Source organism: Macrotis lagotis, chromosome 1 (assembly GCF_037893015.1).
Source record: "Macrotis lagotis isolate mMagLag1 chromosome 1, bilby.v1.9.chrom.fasta, whole genome shotgun sequence".
NCBI classification, from domain to species: Eukaryota; Metazoa; Chordata; class Mammalia; order Peramelemorphia; family Peramelidae; genus Macrotis; species Macrotis lagotis.
Window position 1 is genome coordinate 689,164,073 of NC_133658.1, and position 13,242 is coordinate 689,177,314.

Genomic DNA, 13,242 nt, shown 5'->3' on the forward strand with positions numbered 1-13,242 from the left:
TCCTTGAGAGCAGAAACTGTTATTCTTTTGCTGCATTTTTATCCTCAACACTTAGTATAGTGACTGACTGACCTATATTAAGTATTTAATAAATGTTTGTTGTCTTGCCTACACGTCAGGGGCTAAGGGGATATATAACTAATCTTGCTTCTTGCCACCACCCAGATCAAGCTTCCTACTATGGAGTACACTCACCTGTGTGATATATAAAAAGTTTGAGAGATAATTTCTGGGTAATTAATAAATTTATTAATTATGCTAATGAAAATGTAATTTTAAAAAATTGGTCATTTGTCCATCTTTCAAGAAGAAAGACCCATCATGGAGACTTCTTGATGCTTATATGTCCTTGGAAGAGTGAGTGTTCATGATAGAAGGCAAGAAACTTTGGTTGGCAACCAATGACATAATGAATATTATATTTAGAGAACCACCTATTCTAACAAGGGGCTTATGTACTTGACTGTGATCACTCTTGATCCCAGACCACCTTGTCAGGCAATCAAGACAAATGATCTACACCAAGGCCCCCTTCTACACCAAGTCTCCCTTCCCCTCCCCCCTGCCCAACTCAAAACTGCACAGAGCACTATTGGATCTGAACAAGATTGAGGAGAAAGTTAATCCAGTCTTATTAGCAATATCTTTCAGATGCTGCCTTGAACCAGTAAAGAATCAGGAAATGGGAAGGGAAAAGGCAACTTGGTGATACAATGGATAGAGCACTGGCTTGGAGAAAGGAGGACAGAAGTTTGAATTCCAGCCTCAGACACTTGGCTGACTATCTGTTTGATCTTGGACAAGTCATTTAACCCTGATTGCCTTGAATTCAGGGCCATCTACAGTCTTCCTGATTCATATATGAACATTAGACCCAAATTGATCTGGAGGAGAAAGTGAGGCTGGTGACTTAGCACAGTGTACTCTTATCTAATTCATGTGCTTGAAATGACATCCCCAACTTGTTATCATGGTCCCCTTTGAGAATGAAGGACAGACATCATCATCATCAGAGAGGGGAAAATCTGATCTTCCCAATAATTGATTATTTAATAATTTCTCTCAACTGTCCTTCACAGGTCATAGGATAAAACTGAAGTTCATTAAGTCTTTTTTTAAATTTTATTTATTTAAGCCAATGGGATTAAGAGTGACTTGTCCAAAGTCACACAGCTAAGACAATTATTAAGTGTCTGAGGTCAGATTTGTACTCAGGTCCTCCTGACTCCAAGGCCAGTGCTTTTTCCACTGTACCACCTAGCTGCCTCTATAAAGTCTTCTTTGACCCTCAGTTTTCTCATCTATAAATGATCAATCAAGATAGATCAATTCGAAGTTTGCAGTTTTAAGATTCTATGAAGTGTTGAAACAACTTGCCCATGGTAATGTAGCATATCTGTGGAAGATCTGGAGTGATAAAGCCCAACTCCCCAATTCTGTCTCCTTTTTTCTTTCCTTTTTAAAAAAAATATTTTATTTATTTATTTATTTTTCCAACTTCATGCAATTGTAGTTTTCAACAATCATTTTTTTGCAAGGTTTTTTACTTCTTCCTCCTTCCCCCCTTCCTAACAGAAAGCAATCTAATATAGACTTTATACTCATGCTAAACACAGATCCATATTAATTATGTTGTGAAAGATGAATCTACTCAAAATGGAGAAAAATTAGAGGGTAAATATAATACATAAGGGAAAAAATATAATACATAAGATAACTTTTAAAAATTGAAGATAGTAAACTTTGGTCTGCATTTAACCTCCACAGTTCCTTCTATGGATTTGGATGGTATTTTCCATCACAAATCTTTTAGAATTTTCTTTGATTATTGTACTGCTGAAATGAATAAGTCCATTATAGTTGATCATCACCCAATGTTGCTGTTATTGTGAATAATGTTCTTCTGGTTCTGCTCACTTCACTCAGTATCAGTTCCAGATATTCTGAAATACCATCCCTCAGTTCTTAAAGAAACAATAGATTCCATCACATTCATATGCCACAATTTGTTTATCATTTCACAATTGATGGACATCCCCTTGATTTCCAATTTTTTGCCACTACCAAAAGAGCTGCTATAAATCTTTCTTGTTCATGTGGGTTTTTTATCCTTTTTTTGTGATCTCTTTGGGATACAGACCTAGTAGTGGTATTGCTGAATCAAAGGAGTATGCACAGTTTTATTACCCTTTGGGACATAGTTCTAAATTGCTCTCCAGAAAGGTTGGATCAGCCCCCCAACTCCATCAACAATGCATTAGTGTCCCAGTTTCCCTTCTGTGCCCTAATAAAAATCAAAGGATTATTCATTTAGAGTTAGAAAGACTTGTAGAGGTCATATAGTCTAATCAAGGAAATTGAAGCCCTGAAAATTTAAGTGGTTTCTCCAATGTCACATAGGGGAGTAAGAATTATCTTCACCAAAAAAAATAGATGATAGATAGATAGATAGATAGATAGATAGATAGATAGATAGATAGATAGATAGATAGATAATAGAGAGACGATAGATAATAGATAGATAAATAGATAATCTTGTTATCTCCTAAGGACAATAGTTGACAGTTATGTGGTACTTTAGAGTTAAAAATGCTGCCTCACACTCCAAGTAAGCTTAGAGTTACAGCTTTGAATGACAGACTTTTATATTATTTTCTACATGTGATGGGACAAGTCATAATCTTAATGAACTCATTGTCTTATCTATAAAATGAGAATAATAACATTTGTATTATTTATTTCCACAATTTTGTTGGGGATGTACTTGATAAAAAATACATCCCCTACATAAAGTGCTATATAAGTGAAAGTTTTCATTGTTGGTTTTTGTTGCTATTGCCTCCAAAGTGGCCAATTTCATTTTTTTTAACAATGATTTTGTCATCTTGATTCTCTGTCTTCTGAAATTTTTCAGTGAGTTCCTTAAATGTTAACATTTTGTTGAACTCTTTTTATCTGACATCTTCAATAATACAAGTCCTATTTGAATGGTGATATTTGAGAATTGAAAGGAAACAGAGCCATTACAAAGTGCTCTGGGTAACACACCAAAATGATTGCACCAAGGCAGCCACTTTGGGAGTTAGGGAAACTTATCTCTCTGGTCTTTATTATTTTTTTCCGGCCTCATCTCAGCAGATTTGAGAGCCAAGCAAATTTCTAGGAGTTTTGAAAACAGAGCAACAGTGCAGGGGGAACTGTATAGTTTTACATTCAACTTCTCTTTGTAAACGCATAAATAGGCTGCTGGAAGGAGGCAGGGCAGAGAGGAAAGCAAGAAGATAAACCCTGCTTGGACTTTGGTCACCTAAAGGCATTATGTGCTCCCTCTCTGTGAGTTAAGGTGATAGAAATTCTCAGAGACTTTAACCAAGAATTCATTCATTATGATAATCAATGAATAAATAAATAAAAGCAGGGGCTTCTTGTGTTCTGAGAATATTTTTCTTTCATATTTTTCATTTTGATGCTTGGAAATAAAATAGTCCAAGGAAAAGATTTTCAAAAGCTTTTGTGTTTCATCGTTTTTTCGGTACTTAGAACAAGGATGTTAGATTCCTGTTAGATTCCTTCCAATTACCCAGCCCACCTTAACCATGGATGTGATGCAGCAAATAAAAGCCTAACCAACTTGGCCATGGGCTGGATTTCATTAGACAATCAGTCTGCAGAATGTAGTCTTACCCTGTTATTTTTTAATGAAGATTTCAGATTGGACTGAAATAGTTCAGAGAGTAACAAGTACATGTTTCAGAATTTTTGTTTTTTAATCAAATTCTATTGTTTTGCAGATCCCAGTTATCTTATTGTTTTAAGCAACAGTATAGAGCTCTTTAATGAAACCATGGAGGAAAAGAGATTTGTGTGGGTGAACTCATGTGCCCACTCACGATTCTGGCTCTGTAAAATCATTACTGGGCACCCTGGTTCACATTCTGCTGTCTTTTACCTCAGTAGCAATTTGTTCCTCATGTTGAGCAATGACCCTTTTCTTTTTCTGGTTGGTCTCGAAGAAAGAGTCAAAAAATACAGATTATTGAGTTCTTATTGAACTAAAAAAGATAATCCTGCTGGAGCTGTAAGAGCCTGGCTGGCCCAGTTCAGAAGCAGAGAAGCCCACAGTTGGTCACTTCTACCCTGACCTGTGGGGTTCACAGCAAACAATAGGAATTACTATGGAAGACTTCAGGAACACACAGATAATTAGGTCAGAAAATAGATCATTTAAAAAAAATTACTTCATAGACATTTTTATATGAAAGTAGAGGCACAGGAAAGTTTAATGAGCTGAGATTTTCATAGCAAGGACTATACCTGAGTAGGTTTTAAATGATTTTTTTCTTGTATGTGGAGTGTGTGTGTGTGTGTGTGTGTGTGTATAACATTGTGGGCTAAATAGGATAGCTGTTAGATGAAAGAAATGTAAACCATAAGGGAAAATCCTCAAATATTTTACTAAGGTGTATATATTTTAAAGATAATATCTTTAGTGCTCTGCTCTTAGTTGTGTACATATTCATTGTAGTACCCCAGAAACATCATTTTGTCTACTTTAGATGTGACCTTAAGGCTTGGTACAATTTATCTACAATAACTATCAATGTAACTACGGCCTTCCTCAGGTGGTGTAGCTGCTGATTTGTTTCTTAGGTTCACTTTTGCCCCTCGAGGAATATTGACTCAGACTTGGGAATGCAGGTTTGGGAAAGAAAATAAAGATTTATTAAAGTAACAGCATATTAAGAAAGGGATAGGGATAGATAAGTTAGAGTTTAAAGAGAAGGCTATATGGATCGCTAGCTGACCAGCATTCAGCATGAGACTAGAAGGTCAAAGAGAGTGAGCCCTCTCCTCCTTCCCCTTAACTTCTCTCCCTGAGTCCAAGGGAGGGGGTGGTGACCTGGGAGTGACCCAAGTCCCTTATTGGAGATTTTGCCTTTTGGGGAGGAGTCCTTTTTGGGTGGTCTTCCAGGACCTGTGCTTCCTGGTTGCCCCAGAAAATCAGTGCAATCCAAGTTGAAGGTCAGGCCCTCAGGTGTGGCCTAAATTGGATGATAAAGAAGATTCCCTTTACAATGCAAACAAAAGATTTACAAAGTTTCTCTCCAACTGATCTCATCACCCCCTATGCCCATCTTTCTCTGCATCAGTAGGAGCTGTTCTTTCTTCAATCTGGAACCTTATAAATGAACAAAGATGACCTGGGAAGGGATTTGGAGTCTGGAATTCTTCTTGTTAACAACACTGTCTTGATCATGCCTTCCAGGTCAAAAACTAGAAGGATTTCTGAATAGTGGGTTAAGAGGGGTTCCTTATATTCAGTGTTTGAGACTTCTCACTTCTCATATTAAGTGGAGAAGTCTCTCCAAAGGATGCATAGTGCTGTTTCAGTTCTATAACTTCTCTATCCAACTACACATGAGATTCTAGACAGTAGACATTTTTCATCCACATAGTTTTTCCTCTGTTAAATCAGAATCTTTTGACCAATTATGAATTTTAGTTAGAATGCTGTTCAGTGTCCTAGGGTTTGATGTTCTTAGCATTTTACCATTCAGAAAGGACTTCTTTGTCTTCAGGGAAGACCTCTTCCATTTGGGTTTATGTCTGATGTCTGTAACAGTTAAAACTCCTTTGACAAACAGTGCCTTATTTTATGCCCTTCTTGATAATAATAAAGACTTGCCAGGTAAAATTCTCCATTGTGGTATCTATGTAGTAAGCAACTTCTCCTGATCCTAACTTAAACACCTGTTGGAGTAAAGCTTTTAAAGGTATAATTTGCTCTACCAAATCAAATGCTTTTTATTGTCAACAAACAACAAGCACAGTGGGATCTTGTGCTCACTGCACCTTTTTGCTAATTGTGTGATTAAAGATTTGATCAGATGTGGAATTATCATGTGTTTAAACCTGTCTGTTCTCTTCAGCAACTGGTAAATGTGTAAATTATGTTCATAAAGATTTTTGTAAAGATAAGGAGTTGAATACTATAAAAATCTTTATGGTTGTTTTTTTAATAGTGATAATAACTTTGTTTAAAAGCAGTTCAGGTAAATTTATTTTATATATAATATATGAATACATATATTTATTTATATTAGTCAGGCAAAACATTTTCATATTAATCATGTTGTAAAAGAAAATATAAGCCAGAATGAAAATGCAAGAAAAATGATAAAGTTCAAAGAAACTATGCTTCAATATATTTTCAAACTCTTCTCAGTTCTTTTTCTGAGGATGGATACATTTTTTATATGATATAATTTTTAACCATGAAAAACGCAGACTTATAAGCACTTCTATAAATAGAATATACTACAATACTATACTAAATACTATAAAAATACTATATAAATAGAATATACTATAATAATATACTAAATACTATAAAATTAAATACTATATTAAATGCTATAATATCTAACTACTTTGCTTGGGCCCTATTAGGCATACCTTGCTACAAGGTCACATAAGCCCCCAAGCTTACAACCAATGAATGAATGAAAAAGAATTTATTAAACACCTACAATGTGTCAGATAACTGTACTAGGTGCTGAAACTACAAACACAAAAGGAGACTGTCCTAAGGGAGCTTGCTTACATTTTAAAAGGAAAAAAAAACATAAAGGGGATATTGTCAAATGGTGAATTGACCCCTAGGGTAGTCAATTGACATGCAATTCTAGAGGCAATGGCAATATTGATATGTTGATTTGATCACTGTGACTAGAAGAGTTGAAAGAGTAGAAGTGTCTAATGGAGGAAGAGGTATATCAATTCATCAGATAAGAAGCTTGGAGTGGACTGATGGATGAGATGTGAAGGTGTTTCATCAAGTAAGAATTGAGCCTTGGGGAAGGAGGAGTGGGAAGGAGGGAAAGAGACAAGAGTGAGAGAGACAGGGACCTACAGAGATGGAAAGAGCATTAAAAGAGATTGAGAAATAGAGAGATATCCCATTTTTTAGAAGCAGACCTTTGGATAGGCTATCTGTTGTTATGAGAATGCTTTTCTGCCTCACCCAAACCTTTTGAAAATCTTTTCAAAGCTCTTGGATCTTTGTGAACTTCCTAAGTGATGGTGGTGATTGAGAAGGTGAATTCTTCATGGGTACAACAGATGTGTTGAACATAGCACATCCCACATTCAAGGAAGATGAGATGTTTGAGGTCATTACTCCAGGTTATTATTTCATTTATTTATTTGTTTGTTTTTGGTGAGGCAATAAGCTAAGTGAATTGTCCAGGGTCACACAGGGATAAATATAAAGTACCTGAGGAGAGGTTTGAACTCAGGTCCTCCTGATTTTATGTTATTTCAATAGCATTTCTTTTTTTTTTTAGGTTTTTTTTTTTGCAAGGTAAATGGGGTTAAGTGGCTTGCCCAAGGCCTCACAGCTAGGTAATTATTAAGTGTCTGAGACCAGACTTGAACCCAGGTACTCCTGATTCTAGGGCGGGTGCTTTATTCACTGTGTCACCTATCTGCCCCCTCAATCGCATTTCTAGCTTTGATATTTGCTTTGCAAGAGGAACTCATGGGAATTCCAGGAGGTTGAGCAAGTCAGTTTTTTGAGTTGACATTTTAGAAATAAAGGTTGTATCACAACGATTCCAGGCTGTTTAGCCACCTTTCCTCTTCCTACACCCTGCTCTGTGCCCAGATCTTCATTTCTTATTCTTAGATGCTTCCTTTTTCTTTTTCTTCATTCTTCCCCTTCCTCACCCTGGAATGTTAAGATGAGCATGTTGTTATTTTCCAAGTTTCAGGGATTAGTGCTTATTTTCTGGTTAATTAAAATCTCTTAAATAAAAACACTTCAAGTTGGGTGCATTCTTGTACTCATTACCATTTCTGTAAAATTCTTCCAGCTCAGCTATTATGTAAGTTGGCAGTGACTTTACCAGCAGCCCTTTTATTCTGTTTGTCTTTGTTGAAGACTTTGTGCTCATTACTGGATTGTCTTCTGACAGCACAGAATACTCCCCCAGACTCTCCTCCTGAACTGTATGAAATATATTTTGCATTTGCAAGTGTCTGGGCCTTTGGTGGAACACTTTTACATGATCAGGTGAGTGAATGAATTCAGGGATGATTATAATTTTTTTTTTTTGGTAATTTCTCCATGTATAAAATCCCCCCCTTTTTTCTTATTCCCTCAACATTTCCTACACATTTCATCTTTTGGTATCAAAAGCTGTGGAGGGGTTGGGCTGGCATCATCCAAAAAAAAAAAGAATGTTTAAAAATATTTGCAGAGAAAATGAGTTAATAGTACTAATGTGTACATCTTTAAAATACAATAAAATGTGTGTGTGTGAAACATCTATACCTCCCCCCAGGTATTATTTTTTCATTATAAATTGACAAGCAATTTTTAAAATTTGCTATTTCCAATTTAGTGTGTTTGCTGAGGGTGATTCAGGTTCTCCATTTCCTGCAAGTATCATGGCTCAGACAAAAGCACTGCCTGTATCACATTCCAAAAGGAAGTCAAGTCCCACCCCCTAGCACTTTCCTAGGCCTCTGCACTAAGGGTGGGAGGAGACATTTTGACATGGTGCATCCCACTCCTGAAGTAGCTCAGAACCTGCTAAAACCTAACTCCAAACTATTTCATAGTCAAGTAAACCATCGCATCCCCTTTTAAGAAAAGGGGCCATAGAATAATTATAGTTTCCCAAGGTCAAAGTTTATAGGCTCTCTCCCCTTTTCTCTTTCTAAATCATTTGTGTCAGAATAAAAGAGGCGGTGGGAATGACACTTGTAAGAGAATGGAGAATTACATCTACCAGACATGTGAGAGGAACCTTTCTAGAGAAGCTTGAACAGGAAAAAAATGGATATTGTAAGTAAAAATCAACTGATCCTAAGGGTCATTTACTATTGACTGAATTGTCCAAGTAAAGGAATGAGCAGTAGAATCTTGAAGGTCTCACAAGCAGCAGAGTTTATCATCTTTATGGAATGAATAAGGGTAAGAGATAGCAGAGGGTTAGGGAATAGACTGGATAACCTCTCAAGATTTTCATAAGAGATCTTTGCTAAAGCAGTAACAATTGCCACCTGAGCAATATTATAGCTGGGACCCTTTCCAATTTCATACTTTACCTCTTTGGACTCCTTCTGGATCAGGTACCTACTCTTTCCACTGTCTCCTCTCAAAAGTCCACTTTGAAATATTTGAAAGGATGGAGAGAAGGATAAGGAGAAAGACTTGTCATTTCACAGGTATGCAGAACTTCTGGGTGAATAATATTCCTTCCAGTGAAGGTTGGCATCTTTTTTGCAACTTTGAGTCTTAGTAAAGGGGTCAAACACTAGGACCACCATATTTTTGAACCAGCTTAAAAGAAAATAAGGAAATATTTAGCAAAATAAAAATACAACAGAACTTAGATAATGTTAATATGGTTTTCTAAATCAACATGCAACCTGCAGGGGTCTTTATGTATATTTTGGGACTTGGTTCTATTTGAATTTGACATCCTTGGTCTTGAACAATGTGGGTTGATTTTTTCAGGATCACACAATTAATAAATGTCCAACCCAGACCTGAAACTCAGGAACTCCTGGCTTTGAAACCAGTTGCCTCTCTGTAGAACACTAGGTGACACCATAGGGCATAGAGTGCCAGATAAGGAACTAGGAGGATTCATTTTCCTGAGTTCAAATCTGACCTCAGATACTTGTTAACTGTGTGACCCTGGGCAAGTCACATAACCTAAGTTACCTCAATTTTCTCATCTGTAAAGTGAGTTGGAGAAGGAAATGGAAAAACATTCTAGAATTTTTGCAAAGACAACCCCAATGAGGTCATGAATGACTGATAAACAATCACAAAATTCCTCCATTATGCCATGCAATTTTTAATACCAGAAACCCAAAGAAAATCAGGCAAGAAAATTTAACAATCTCTTAGGTGCATATTCTTAATATGTTTTCTACTTCCCATGCCCAAAGGAGCCAAGGTAATCTGGGAGTGATTAGAATATATACATTTGACACCTGGAACAATCTTTACAACATGACTTCCAATTCTTTGTAGGGATTATGGCATATTTCTTTGATCAACTTCAGAGGCTAATGAGTTTTTTTGAATGGAGCAAATTTACATTCTGAGTCCCTGTCTGAATGAGTCTGTGAATGCTGGGAAAGGTGTCTCTCTTCACTAGGAAGGTCCTCTTGATGGTTGCATGGGAGGTTGTGGTGGGATAAGTAGTTCTGGGTATCTTGAAAAGTGACTATATTTAGAGCACTGGCCCTGGAGTCAGAAGAACCTGAGTTCAAATTTGGCCTCAGACATAAATAATTGCCTAGTTGTGTGACCTTGGGCAAGTCCATTAATGCCATTACTTTGCAAAAAAAAAGAATAAGAAAAAAGAAAGAAAGAAAAGTAACTATACTTTTGATCTAGGTCTCAGCACAGTGTAAGTCCAAGATAAGTGCTTAATAAAAATACTCATTGACCAAATGAATCCCAGAGATCCTAGTTATATAATAACCAAAAGTGCCCTCTGGCTTTATCCATCTCATTTATACTTCAAATTCAAGACACAGGCACAGAAATGTCCTTGAAAATGTATAGAAATAAGTGCTTTTTGGAGCCATAGTGATAGCCATCATCACAAGCTGATTCCTCACTAACTAGGGAGGCTTTGCTGAGGAGGAATAACTCTTAACTAACTGCATGCTATTCTTAGACATATATTAACAGAGGGAAGACTTTGAAGAGATAGTTACTTGGCAAGACAAGTATTAGGTCATTGGGGATGGGGTTCCTCTAGGCCAAACTTCTGAGAGACCTTAAGGCAGTGGTACCTTCCTGTGAACAGAGGCAGAAACTTCTGTCTCTATCTCTGTCTCTATCTCTGTCTCTCCTCTCTCTGTCTCATTGCCTCTCTGTCTCTCTCTATCTTTGTACCTCTCTTTCCCTCTGAGACTAAGTTCATCTCTTCTGAAGTAGTTCCTTCATTACCCTCCTGCTGTCCTTTGTCCATAAACTGAGCCTGTCAATCTGGGCCATTGCCTGGATTGGAAACCAGGTTAACTAGAATTCATCTTGATATTTCCAATGGTCCTTTCTATTTGTGAGCAAAATAGATCAGTGAGTTCCCAATTACTGACCATATTCACTAAAGCACTTTGGTCCTCAAACTTGGGTTTAATCAAGCTGTTTTTTGAACTTTCTAGAGCCAAGATCTAATAGTCTTTTATTCTCTTCTCTCATTTTATACTTGATTGACTATCTCATGGAGTTTAGTAGATGGTCAAAGAAATGAGAACCATAAAAATTTTCTCCCCAGGTAACAGTTTTTGATTATTTCATTGACCCAAGCACAAAGAAATTTATTGCACAGGCCAAAAAATGTCTAGATGTCGACCTGGAAGCTCCTGTCTAGGTATGAGCCAATTAAGTTTTAAGGGGGAAAAAAAGGTAGGGGAGCCTATTGTTGGAAAATTATTGCATTCCCTTATAAGGTCTGAACATAACATTCTTCTCCTGAAAAATATGATGATCCCTGGGAAGTGAGTGGCTATGTGACAGTATTTGGGGCTCTGAAATAATCCTGGGGATGTCATAGTTTAGTAGTAATAATCATAGTTACAGTGATGGTGGGAATGGGCTTTCAGTCACAAGGATCCCAAAGAGCCTCTCATTCAATGATAGCTGAAATATAGTACTTTCCAGGTTAGTGCACATGAAATTAAAGAACTATACAATTCCAAGACTAGAAAGAACTGTGAGAAGTACTTCCATAAGAGCTACAACCGAGCCATCCTAGAGAGATGAACATTTTAGATGTGGGCGTGCTTAGAGCTCTCTCGTCTCTGCATGCTATAATTTTAGATGAAGTTTTTAGAAGAAATATCTCTTTCTGTAGGATCCAGCTACTCTTCCTAAAGGGTAAGGCTATAGACTATTTCCACATAATCCCTTTACCTCTCTGGGACTCAGGTCCTCATTTTATAGATGAGGTTGGATTAGATGACTTATTAGGTCCATTCTAAGTCAAAATAAATGACCCTAAGAGAACTAAGCATATTGTTCTTCTGCTATGATTCCTTATTATCTATAGTATCCAATCTAACTGCCTCCCTCTTCCTTAAACCTGACCTTTGAAGCCTTCAAGAATGACCACTCTCCAGTCTTATCTCTCATTCTAGTTTCATCTCTGTATGACACATCTCTGAGTGACCTTGGACAAGTTGCTTTAACCCTAATTGCTTCTCATCCAGGGTCATTTCTAGTCATCCTGATCCATATCTGACCACTGGACCCCTATGGCTCCAGAGGAGAAAGTGAGGCTGGTGACTTAGAACAACACTCCCTCACTTAAATCCAATTTATATGCATGTCATGAATTCACTTACCTGATGTTGTGGTCTTTCTTGAGAACAAAGGATAAACATCATCATAGACATGATAAGTCATCATAATCATAATCATGTGATGGTTAGTTGAAAGAAATGGGGATATTTAGGCTTGGAAAGGAAATCCAGAGAAGAAAGATTTTTATCTTTAAGTAGCTGAGGACATGACATTTGTTATATTTGATTTTTTTTTTTTTGACCCTAGAGGGCAAAATTAGGAGTAAATAGGCAGTTAACCAGGAACCAACTTTTGGCTCAGTTAAAGCCCATGGTGCAAATGATGCCCTCTCCTAAAAGAAGTTCCTATTCTGGGTTCACATGGCCTGAGTTCAGTCTGAGATTCCCACCCTAAAAAGAGGCTTTCCTTTAATTTATAATCAAGCTCCAAGTGCTCCATGGCTTCAAACACCTTCATGAACATAGGAAGATATTGTTCTCATCCTCCCATTCCATCATGCACTATAAAGGCAGCTGAAGCTGTAGAGCTTTGTATCTTCACCTGAGTTATTCCAGGAAAACTTCCTTTTAAAAAAGAACAAAAACTAAAAAAAACCCTTAGATTTCATTCATCTTTATGGGTTCCCCCCAAAAGACTATCCCTTCACCAGCCCTGGAGTCAGACACTTAAAAATTTCTTAGCTGTGTGACCCTGGACAGGTCAGTTAACCCCATTGCCCTGCAAAAAACAAAAACAAAACAAAACTATATATATATATATTAGGTATTAATTTCTTCTACCCCCCAAAAATGCTTAGACTACAAAAGACTCATAAGCATGAACTAATACATGCTTAACCATCACCTTTGTTATAATCTCAGGGGAGGTTAATACTTAAAACATGAAATATTTTATAGAATTGATAA

General features: G+C 36.9%; 1 long non-coding RNA gene across 1 annotated transcript in view; it reads left to right on the forward strand.

Moving 5' to 3' along the window:
• The first annotated feature begins 7,997 nt into the window (after positions 1-7,997).
• The window catches only part of LOC141523277 (uncharacterized), a 24,182-nt gene continuing 18,937 nt past the window's right edge, over positions 7,998-13,242 (forward strand). The window contains exon 1 of the long non-coding RNA XR_012478449.1: positions 7,998-8,074. This is a non-coding gene — a long non-coding RNA (uncharacterized LOC141523277). The remainder of the gene's footprint in view (positions 8,075-13,242) is intronic.